This window comes from Uranotaenia lowii, chromosome 2 (genome assembly GCF_029784155.1).
Source record: "Uranotaenia lowii strain MFRU-FL chromosome 2, ASM2978415v1, whole genome shotgun sequence".
NCBI classification, from domain to species: Eukaryota; Metazoa; Arthropoda; class Insecta; order Diptera; family Culicidae; genus Uranotaenia; species Uranotaenia lowii.
In genome coordinates, this window is record NC_073692.1 from 368,761,245 (window position 1) to 368,773,776 (window position 12,532).

At 34.2% G+C, this 12,532-nt stretch overlaps 1 protein-coding gene across 3 annotated transcripts in view; it reads left to right on the top strand.

Annotated features, from left to right (window-relative positions):
* Positions 1 to 12,532, top strand: part of LOC129743752 (dnaJ homolog subfamily B member 6-A) — a 263,174-nt gene that overhangs the window by 182,568 nt on the left and 68,074 nt on the right. The window contains exon 1 of one of the 3 annotated variants that reach the window (XM_055735894.1): positions 5,838 to 5,972. The exons of the other annotated variants lie outside the window; for them this stretch is intronic. The gene's annotated coding sequence lies outside the window, so the exon portion shown is untranslated. Of the gene's footprint in view, positions 1 to 5,837; positions 5,973 to 12,532 lie in introns of those variants that run through there. 3 annotated transcript variants of the gene reach the window in all.

A 12,532-nucleotide genomic window follows, 5' to 3' on the forward strand; every position in this document is an offset into this window, starting at 1 on the left:
TGTTCTGCTGTACGCTCCAGACGACTTTTTTGGTCTTCTTGGGAACGCGAGAGCGTTGAAATCTCTTACGAATTTTTTTTTCAATATCTCCCGTGAATCAATGAATTCTAGAGTGTTGGGCGTCTTCTAAAACTACGCCCCGAATTGAACGTTATTGGTCAGATACCACTCCAGGGTTTTTTTTGTCTTAATAGCATGCGGCAAAACCACGAATCGCGTCAACGTAAACTTCCTGGTTGATAACCGGCGCAGTTCTTAAGAAAACGCTTATTTTCTTTCCACATGAGCAAACAAACATTTCTTTGCTTATTTTAATAATTTCATATTTTTAAATATCTATGAATTATAAATATATATAGAATTATGAATCATTGAATATTGAGGCAAATTGGGCTTTTCGCAAAACTGTTTATGCTACAAAAGCTGAAATTTTTTATGCGCGTGCAAAATTTTTCAACACTGTTCCTCTTGTGTGGAGGCCATTTTGAGAACTGAAAAGCCAGCACAGAAAACAAAATAGGCAGATTATTCCACACAACTGTGACAACAAAACTAGAGGTTTCAAATCTTTTTTCAAAAATTCTATCAATGCTACGTTGAAGTTAAGCACTTTTGATCGTTCCACCCTTTATTCGAGAAACTTGAAGTCCCTTTTTGCGCACGTCTATATCTACTGCCATATTGGTTGTTTCTGAAGATTGTAAGATTTCAACAGTGTACCCAGTAGGCAAATCCACGGTTGTATCAGTTTTTCAATAATAATCTTCTGTTGTTCAGTTCTCATTTAATGCTACCATAACCTTGCAGACTAATCTTTAGGGTTAGGCCACTATTTCCAGAAGTCCTTTCAAGTTGTAGTGATGTCTCTTTCAGTGTTTGGCAATTATTAAATTTTGAATAAGCCATGTTGTTGCCAGAACTCTGAGTTTTGTAGTCATTTTTATTGGGTGTCTCATAATATCTATTTAAGCACGATTTAGAATGAACTGTGTAAACACAATTAAAGAGTAAATCCATTTTTTTCAATTTTCTGTTCAATTTTCTGTTCTATGTTATAATATGCCAATTATAACATATTATAACAATTTTCTGTTCTGTACTATAGTCTTCTTCTACAGTGAATCAATAAAAAATTAGATTCCGGTCAATCGTAGGCCAATTATCGAATTTTTGAACGAAGAAGGTTCATTAAGTTCAAGCATTAAGATAATTTTGATCACTTTTTCTTAGTCTTTTGCAAAGTTTTCGATAGAATCTGCAGGCTTCACATACTACGATCAAATACGATTTGGTATGGGCCCAAAAAGTTTCAATCGTTCTCGCTTGAGGTCAATTTGGCGGATTCATCTCATTCGGTACGATCTAAACTTTGTTGAATTGGTACCAAGCCATCGTGCCCTTTGAGTAGTGAACTGATGAAAAATCATGCCAAAACAGTAGGGAAGAATTGGGATACTATATCTCTTTTTATTATTTTCATCAGATCTTTTTGGAAAAAAATAGCAGATCGTCGTCTTTTGCATTTTCTGATAGCATGTAATTTCAAGTTTACATGCTACAAAAGTTAGATCGATACATGAATCCGTAGATGAACTAGAAGCGTTCTCGTGGGACTAATCAAATTGTAACATTTTGAAAATTAAAGGAGACTTGATCCTTTATTAAAGGAGACTTGCTCCTTTAATCAGGGTGCCTTGTTGAGCAGTGGCAAAAATCATGCAAAATCTAAAGTTAAAAGTAACAATGATTTTTTTTAACAATATTTGTTTTCATTTCTCGATTTTTAAGTGTCAGACAAAAAGAATTTTGAAAGTTTGTCTTTTACCCTATATTAAGGTTGCCAAATTTTTTTTCAGCACGTCTCCGGGCCGGACAAAACTGGGCAATTTTTTATAAAAACCTGACAAAATACGGGCAATTAATTTTAAAATTGACGACAATAAATCCGGGCAATATCCGGGCAAATTTTGGCAAAACCCAGAAATTACTCAACAAAAACAAAAAAAAAATTAAAAAATGTTTTTCATCAAAACTTTTCGACAGATTTTAAATCGTATTTTAGGCTACAATAATAACGTTTCATAATTATTTCTATAAAAATTTAGTTTTGGAGGCATAAATAAAAAAAAATTACATCACATTTTTTTTTGTTTTGTTTGATTTGCCAAAAAAAAGTGAATAAATGCGGGTAAAATCCGGTCATTTTGCAATGAAATCCGGGCAACCGGGCCGGGACTATTCCTAAATTTTGTATTAAGTATCCGGGCAATCTGGCAACATTACCCTACATTGATTGCATACTTAAAGGCGCAATTTTCTAATTTTCAGATAAAAGCACTTTTTTGAGTCCTATTTATCAGAAAATTTAATTGGGTAAATATAAGTCATTGGATAAATATTAAAATTTCTTGCCTAGCAATAATCACAAATGAACCCAATAACATACATTTTGGAAAACTTTTTCTTTAAAAAGTTGAGAGTTTACTTTTGCTTTGAAAATATGGCACTTAGAATATTATACTCATTATACTCACATTATACTCCATTCTTTTTCAATTTTTAATGATATTTCATTTATTTTATGATAAAATAAAACTTCAATGTGATTTTTCAACGTGTAATACGTGCATCTAGCATATAACTTTAATTTATTCTTTTTCTAGATCAAAATATCAATTTGCTAATAACCAGCTGTAAAACTAAGGACTAATTTTAAATAATAAAGTTGTTATGAAATCGTCTTAAAAGCTCGCACGTTTTTGTTAAATTTGTAAAGATGTAATGGCATCGAAAAAAAATGGAGATAAGGTGATTTGCCGCACAGCTAAGCACATGAATTTGGGTTTTCTGCAGTATTTTAGTCATTTCAAACGAATTCAAAGGTGCCTAATCGGGATAGCGCCCGGCACCCTTCCAAATAAACGAATTTCAAATCAAATCAAATTAACCGAGTTCGCGCTATTTTTTTTGTCGATTGAATTCATATAGGTTTAGTCGACAAGATCCAAAAGTAAAAATGTTCGGAAAAAGTGACATACAAATTTTAAAAAAATCTTTAACAACAGGTTGTCTGTGCCCAAATGTCTGTGCATAGGAAAATTTGATGTCGTGCCTAATGTTGTTCAAACCACCTAATGCACAATGGGAAAACTTGGACCCGAAATCTAAAAAAAAAATTAAAAATGCCACCGTTTTGAGAGCCTGGCATAAAATTCAGCTTACGTGAAATTTTCTCAGAAGTTCAAATCTTTCGTCGGATTTGAACGGAGCAATCTGAATGGAGTGTTATTCGACCTTTTTTAACCAGTAATAGGAATTTCTCCCTACATGTCCTTACAGCATGAAATTTTAAGTCTTTGAAATACCATAAAACGTACTAAAAGGCTCTTTCTCTAACCCTTTGAATATTTTAAAAGGGACTATATACTGATAAAAAGATAATAGGATGCTATCTGTTTTGCCTCTCATTACCTTTATGAAATAAATGCCATTTCATAAAATTATTGCTTTATGTCTCCACAGGTTGATCGATTTTTTCATCATGAATAGCCATTTAAAGCTTAAGAATGCACTCAACTACGCTCAAAGTTTACTAATTTATGCTCAAGGTATTCGATAAGAATTTATCTTTTCAAAAAATTAGGTTGTTAAAATACTTTTTCACGAATGTAGGATCTTTTTGGTCGGATTAATGCCCGGTTTTTGAGATACAACAAAAGGGCAAAGGAAGATTGCATCGATCAATTGTTGCACAATCCTATATTTTTTCTAGTCCCGTGTAGATTGTTTTTTTTCAAATTCATGGTGCTAAAATTGTCACAACGGTTCGTAAAGAAAACCGATTGGTAAAATGTTTTGTTCTGACGTAAAACCTTATTTGCCATTGAAGGAATTAGAAGATTTTATTTAACAACATGCACAAAAACGACACGAAAAACGGCATGAAGAAATCACTACGAAAACATCTTGAAGAGTTCAATCCTGAGAAAGAAACGAAGAAAAAGTTGATTTCTGTAAAGAAGAAGCTGCAGCCAATTGTGTACAAAGTTCAAGTGTTATGCTAAAAATGCGATTGGATGGATATGGTATTTAATTTGAAGGAAATAAATATGCCCTAAGCTCACTAATGCGATATATTTCGTTGTCTGAAAATTTAAAAAGAATCGGTCAACTAGTTGATATTCTACAGCATTTTTCTCGTGATGCAACTTGAGTCGGGACAGGCCTTAGTAACGAAATTGCAGAGACTTTACCACTAGACGCAGTAGATTATCCATATCATTTAATTCTTTAACGGGAGATGTTATTGTAAAATTAGTTTTAAAGAAAAGATTGTCAAGGAAACGATGTCTTTAATTAACCTAGCGAGAGCTTCAATAATATAAGAGAAAAGTATAGAAAGTTTTTTTTTTACTTTTTTGGCATTCAATCCGTACTGGAGAATTGGTTTTCTTAGTCGAATACTGAGAGTTTCATTTATATTTTTGCAACGTACAGCTTCTACCGCTTTCTACTATCTTCGATGTTTCCGTTGATGCCTTAATCATTTTTGTCCAAAATTTGGCAAAAGTTTTGCTGTTGATAGGTTGAATTTCGGGAGCAATAATCAACATGTGCTCTGCATTATGTTTTATTTTAATTCAAACGCCAAAGTTTATAGTTTTTAGAATTCCCGATAGTAATCATACAAATACTTAATGCATATGAATTGTACTGGCCCACAGTCGTTAGAAATATCTCTTAGCTAAATTAATGAACCATTGGCATCCAATGTGCACGCTTTCAGGTACCTATTTTTCTACTATTGATAGAGCCCGTAAACAATCCCTCCAAGAAGACTAGGTATATCTACCATTGAAACGCGAAACGGCCGTTCCAAATCGAAGAAGGTGCACCGGAGGCCAAGAAATCAATTGTGAAAGTGGCGCTTCTGGTCATGATCGAAGATTAACCACCGAACCCCGCGGAAAGCACCTCAGGTTTCTTCGGACATCTAGAGGTGCTCTAGAGGAGGCCCTCGGGATACCTACCGCAACGACTCCGAGGCGGACGACGTGGTTGAATGAAGAAATAAAACTATAACGGGTTGGAAATAGGATTTTGTTTTTCTTCTGTTGTTTAGTTCATTCGCGGCTCTAAACAAGAGACTCGCGGTTATGAATGGCGAGATCGAATCGGGAGGGAGTTGTTTTCCAGTTAATGCTTCAACACCATTGTTGATTGTGCTTGGTTTTATGATACTTTACCTCTCGGAAATTATCCCCGAAGAAATGGGCTGACCGTTGACCACAATTACGATTGAGTCTTATGGCTTTATTTAGCGCAATCATTTGGTAGGACAGCAATTTCATATTTTTCAATTTAGATGTGGCTTCAGTCGAAGAAAGTGTCCTCATTTCAGTAATTTATCACATTAAGGACCGCGAAGAAATACGAAACCACTGAAATCTGGCATTAGTCATCTTAAAACTCGCTGAATGTTGTGATCAATTTGTACAATAGAGTTTCATTATTTTAATAACATTTCAGTTGTACTTCTGAAGGTGCACATGCACGCCAACCGAAAAAAAAACAAAAAAATTTGTATTTGTTCTGCAATTTGTTAAGTGTTTCAATCCCAACTAACCCTTTCGATTGACGGTGCATTCTTTAAAACTAACTTACGTGTTCCTATAGAAAATTGAAAAAAAACTTTTAATCTTTCATTTTCATTAGTAATCCAAGTGCCATTTAATTAAAAGATTATTTTTTCTTTATCTTTTCCAGGTAAATGACTGGCTTTCGAGTACCTAACGTCCATTCAAGCGTTATTCAACTCCTATCTAGACCCAACTAGCTGCCTAATCCAATTAAAAAGCAAAATTCTGCTCCGGGTAACACAGAGTGACTTGACTCAGCTGCATTAAATAGTAGCTGCTACTAGGCTCATAGTAGAAACACAACAACTGGGGCCGCGAGCTCGAACCCGTCTCGTAAGTAATGAACTTATGCAAAAAGCGCGTTGAATAATTCAATCTCTGGTGTCGACCCGAGTACCTGTACCTACTACCTGTTATCAAGCAATGGCGGTGGCGGCCACAAACCATTCTCTGTGTGATGTTGCGATCGATAGAAGGAAATTTATGCAATCATCAACTTTATCATCACCGGTGCCGTCGGTTTGGCGAATCATCAGGTGGATTATTGAGTCGATTGACGACTGATACAGGCCGACCATGATGTTTGAAAATTCACTGCAGCAGCCCAAAAGCTAAGCCCTTGATAAGCCGGTCAGTAAACTGGGTTGCACCGAAATCGGAAACGACGTTGTTTTTATTTCATTATTTTCGGTAGAATCCAGTCCAAATTATCGAGTTAGTAAAAACGGACAATTAATTACTCGAAAAATGCTAACCACATGCTAAAAAAAATTTTTGTCCGTTCGGCACATGTGCACACTCACATGGCGGTCGAACCATCCATAATTAACTGTACCGAAAAATGTAGTGCCTTCTCTATTGGGTACTACTTCTTCAATACAGTTAATTGATGCGGGACAAAGAATTTAGCATGTAGTCAAGCTTCTATTTCAAATGCTCTTCGCTCTTTTCACCACCTTAGAATTTTCTTCTGATCTTCTATCCGTCTTTCATTTCAACTCTTTAACCCTCACCGATAAAGCCGCAAACTCATTTCATAAAACAAATTCACGGTGATTTCTCCTCTTAAAATAGTAAATTTACTTTCTCATGTTCTCAAGATTAGAAAATTATTAAAGAGTATTATTTTAAGTGCGGCCCGCCGAAAAAACTGGGATTCAAATTGGTCCGTAGGTTTAAAAGGTTGCTCACTGTTGCTTTATAAAATGTTTTTATTCTTACACTAGCTAACCCATTGTGCTTTGTTACACCTTCCGAAAATCAATCAAATGTGTGAAAAGACTTTTATTTATTTGTTCATCATTTCAAATTACATTTAAAAATCCTTACAATTAGAGTTGCAACTTGAAATAAAAATTGCAGTACAGAGAAGATTGGATTTTTTTTATTTTTTTAAAAAATCCTTGTTTTAAATCTGAAATTATTTGAATTTTTCAGTCATTATTTTCTCCATTTGCGAAACTCCCTTCTACCTTTCTTATCCTTTGGAAGGAGAAAAAGGGGTTTCAAATAACCATAGAAACATTATCAATATCCATATAATACTCTGCCCTGTTAAATTTTAATTCATTAATTTGAATCGCTCCAGTGAAAGCAGGGAGAAGCATTGAATAATCATAGGAAAAAAAAAATGTACTCAAAAACCCTCTTTTAAATTTGAATAATAAGTTCTCGAGCGATCCCCAAACATTGTATAAAAGCATCCCTTCCCCTTCTATTGTTCCCATTAGAAAGAGGAAACCTCAAAGCATAAAAAAAATAACATTCTCGTGCCCAAATCCTTTTCCATGTGAAATTTGGTTCAATTTCTTGAAAAAGTTATCAAGTTGTGCAAAAAATGATAAAGCTTAGTTCTTTTAGAAATGGGACAGTTACAAATGCGTGTATCTCAAAAACCATTCATTTGATCTAAATACTTTCTTTGAAGGAAATGAAGCTAATCTTATGATAATTCATGAAAAAATTTGAAAAAAAATATTTTTCGTTTTTTTTAAGAAAAATTTCTACTTTATTCTTGGTACCTCCCGTCGGCCGGTGCACACTTTTTTCAGTTATGATATTGATCGGATTTTCAAACTTATACTTCGTCTAATCTGTATTTTTGGTTGCTACATCCTCCTCCTTCAATGTCTGCTACTTTTCGGTCCAATAATTTTTTTTTAAGAAACTGAGGCCAATTTAGTGGATACAGCTGTTTCGAAATTGTCAAAACTTGATAATTTTGGAGCCACTTTAAATCTTTTTTAATGGAATTTCTGCTGGCAAAATCAGACAATAACGAAGTAAAACCATCATGAGATTGAAATTAAAGTATAATCCGTTAGTAATGATCGTAGATTGCGAAGAGTACATACAAGATTACTCTTTTTAGGCTTTAAAAAACAACGAAAACTACAGTTTTCGTTTTGAAAATTTTTGTTTCTTTCCACTGGATAAGAATTTTAGAAAATCATTCATTTTTTTAACAAAACAACCAGCACACTTTTTTCAGTTATGATATTGATCGGATTTTCAAACTTATACTTCGTCTAATCTGTATTTTTGGTTGCTACATCCTCCTCCTTCAATGTCTGCTACTTTTCGGTCCAATAATTTTTTTTTTTAAGAAACTGAGGCCAATTTAGTGGATACAGCTGTTTCGAAATTGTCAAAACTTGATAATTTTGGAGCCACTTTAAATCTTTTTTAATGGAATTTCTGCTGGCAAAATCAGACAATAACGAAGTAAAACCATCATGAGATTGAAATTAAAGTATAATCCGTTAGTAATGATCGTAGATTGCGAAGAGTACATACAAGATTACTCTTTTTAGGCTTTAAAAAACAACGAAAACTACAGTTTTCGTTTTGAAAATTTTTGTTTCTTTCCACTGGATAAGAATTTTAGAAAATCATTCATTTTTTTAACAAAACAACCAGCAAATATATACTTTAATATGCTAGGGACCTTGCCACGAGCAGACATGGAATAGGATTCAAATGCTGGAATTTGTTTGAAATAGGGTATTTCATGAGTTTTGTCATTCATCAAAAATCATCTGTCTCATAGCCTCGGTACCGGCTATACAGCTTACGAGCTCTGGAACTATCCAAAACATTGTTGTTTGAGTTAAGGTTTGAATGACTTATCACTAAGCAACACTTACAGTTTATCGGAGAATTTTTTTTTGGAAATTTCAGCGATCTACACTTAGTTTTTCGCTTATTCAAAATTAAAAATGTTGGTATGAGACTTGACTTCCCTGATGACTCTTAACCGTAGTTGCCGATCATGTGCTTCACTCCAATGCTTGATTTGAACTTTGTGGACATTTTTGACAGTGTTTGCATACTTTTCCACCACTAACACACAGTATTCCTGTGAATTATCAACGGCTTTGTAAGCTATCAATATAATAATGATGGAATTTGAAGAAAACTTTGCAATACTATTTTTTTCTTTTTCTCTTGCATCGTAAATAACTCAAAAACGCGCGAATGTAAAATTTTGAAAAAAATAGGTCGAATAGTACTTTTTATAGGCAGCAAAATGCTGTCAAAATTTTGAATATCAGATAACTAGTAAACGAACTAGAAGCAGAAGAAAGTGTCCCATTTCTAAAAGAACTAAGCTTTATAAGATTCTCCCTCCTACCTTTCTATATCCCCAATGGAAGAACAAAGGAGTTTAAAATAATCATGTAGCCATTTCTCGTATCACATGCTCTCCTAAGGCGAATTTGGTTCCTTTTGCTCGATTAGTTCTCAAATTTTGCAAAAAATTATATAGGAACCCCTTCTTCTTTCCAAAGATTAATACAAAACCTTTTTGTATACCCTTACATTGTTCTAGAGATATGCAACATAAATTTTATGGAAGTCAGCTCTTTCCTTCCTATTTTCCAAATTGAAGAAGGAAGGAGTTTCAAATAATCATAAAAATATTTCTCGTTTTCAAATACCCTCAGATGCTAAATTTGGTTCCATTAACTTGAATAATTTTCGAGTTATGGTGAAAAATGAACAGGAGTCCCACTCTCTCTTCCAAACTCCTCACTGGAAGGAAAGTGAAAGAACAAAGACTCACGGAAACATTTATCGTACCTCTGTCTAAACTCTAGTACCATCCCATGAAAAATATGGTTCCCTTTCCGCGATTTTTTCTTCAGATGTATGTATCAGGGTGGCCACCCATTCGGGAAAAAACGGGAAATGCGGGAAAAAGACGGGAATTCTTTCGAAAAGTCGGGAATTTTTGAGTTTGTGAATGTCTGTTCAATGAATTTTGGTCGAAATAAGTAGAAATGGATTGGCATTTGATCACCAGTCTCTTTCCAATTGACTTCGACCGATTTCTACCAGGTCGAAACGGATCCTGCTACCGCGTTGGATCGGTTTCGACTAGTTTCAACTTGCTTTTTCAAACAAGAGGAGAAAAATATTATAGAAATCTATCCATATTCTAATGGAGTTTTCTGTCGATTTCCCGGTCGAAGGTATTCGACATTATTGCTAAAGCTATAGATGATAATTTGCTGGGACCAAAATTGAGTTTTTTTTGTTACGGCTGCTTCGACTTATGAGTCTTTTTTACGCGAGAATCAGGCAGAAGTACCGATGGTTCAATTTCTCTTCGATGATTTACCCGGGCTTGTAAGAGCATTGATGGAGAAAGTTGGAAAGCCTGAACGACTAAACGTAAAATCAAAACCACTTGTTGGAACTGAACTCCCAGAAATAAATCTTTTACCACCTGGAAGCGTAGAAATTGGATTCTCAACTTAATAGGCAATTAAAAAAGCAAAATAGTCTGGTCATGTTTCCTACAAGCGTATCCTTGTATTCAGAAATAGCTGTCGTTCTTTTTACTGTGGATTTTTTAATAAAATGGCTATACGATTGTCGTGTCCGTTCGACTTCTCCAAAGTCCGCTTGGTTCTTCCAAACTGAACCGTCTTCTACGCCCAACATCTTCACTCTTTAACATCACTCCAAAAACTCATCATTCGATAACTGCGACACTCAGAAGAAGCCGTTCGTTCAGTTAACGATTTTCTCGCTCTCTCTAGCTATTATACGCATACATCATCATACGATAATTATGGGAAATCATACGAGAGAATCCAATTCGTGTTCTTAAGATACACCACGATAAATATGCATTAGACTAGTTCATTTTTTGGCTTTTTTCGCTGATCACAACGCCACTTACAGGGTTTGATCCTCATTCATTTTCAAGAACTCTGGCCGAATTTGAGCTCATTTGAGTAAGTTTCCAGCGTGCGCTAGAAGTTTTATTGAAAAAAGTCCATTTTTCTGGAACATTTTCGTAGATATGTTCTAACAAGCTGTTGTTAATATAAAATGATAATTTTATAGTGCTCGGTGATTGGTATGACAAGCAGTCGTATGGACCTGTTTTAGATAATTGACTAAATGAAACCGAAAAAATTTAAAAATTCATAAACTACCAACTTTTACAGAAAATTTACTTACAAGTTAAGAGCTTAAAATCAGTAATAAATAGAAAAAAATATTTTCGATATAAACTTTTCATAAAAAGAAAGCCTTATTTATAACCTTTAATTTGATGTATAACACTTAATTATCGCAACAGTACCAGCAAAGATATTCAAACATTCACATCACATTCTTTGAATCATAATGTTGTCTCCATTCAAGTTTTAGCATCATGCAACCTGCAAAACGTGGCATCAAGAGGACTTGCTTACAACTTGATCAAAGCGCGCGCTTTTTTTAACTCCTGGTCCCGTCATGGGGTACTTGATTGAATAAAATATCCTTTCTTGTGTACAAGTTGGTGTGGAGCAAACTTGAATGAAAAATATTTTATCAAATCAAATTTGTTGCATAGATATTTGAATAACTTTGCTAGCACTCTTGCGATGTTTAAGTGTTATACATCAAATTAAAGGTTATAAATAAGGCTATCTTTTTATGAAAAGTTTATATCGAAAATATTTTTTTTTCTATTTACTACTGATTTTAAGCTCTCAACTTGTAAGTAAATTTTCTGTAAAAGTTGGTAGTTTATGAATTTTTAAATTTTTCCGGTTTGATTTAGTCAATTATCTAAAACAGGTCCATACGAATGCTTGTCATACCAATAACCGAGCACTATAAAATTATCATTTTATATTAACAACAGCTTGCTAGGAACACATCTACGAAAATTTTCCAGAAAAATGGACTTTTTTCAATAAAACTCCTAGCGCACGCCGGAAACTTACTCAAATGAGCTCAAATTCGGCCAGAGTACTTGAAAATGAATGAGTATCAAACCCTGTAAGTGGCGTTGCGATCAGCGAAAAAAGCCGAAAAGTGAACTAGTCTAATATGCATCTAACATGTTTCTCGAATATTGATAACCTTATTTTCTATTCATTGGCATATACTCTACAACGATCTCCTTTGGCTTATCCCATCACTCGGTATTTATCGTGCATTAACCCCAATTTGATTTCCAACTATCCAGATAATGCCAAAACTGTGGAGCTGTGTCTGGAAGTATTTGTTGAAAAGCAACGCTTAAGTGGAGCTTGTGCCGATAAAATTAATGACAATTTCGGAAAATTATGTGCATTACCTACCTCCAAAAAAAACATCATTATCGGGATATCGAAGAAAAACACAACCACTGGACATTTTATAAATAAAACTTATTGGCCAATCAAAAAGGGAGTTCTTAAATTTGATAACCTTATTGAAGAAAATTCTATTTTTTCTCATGACAACGCGACGATGAAAAGAGGGTGCTATCCGACGCTCAGAGAGAGGCAAGCCTGATGTACGAAAAAATTAAAATACCTAAAAATGTCTGAGAAACAAATAATGTGGATAAACGATTATAAAACAAATTTTGATTAATAAACCCTTTTTCTTTTATGAATAAT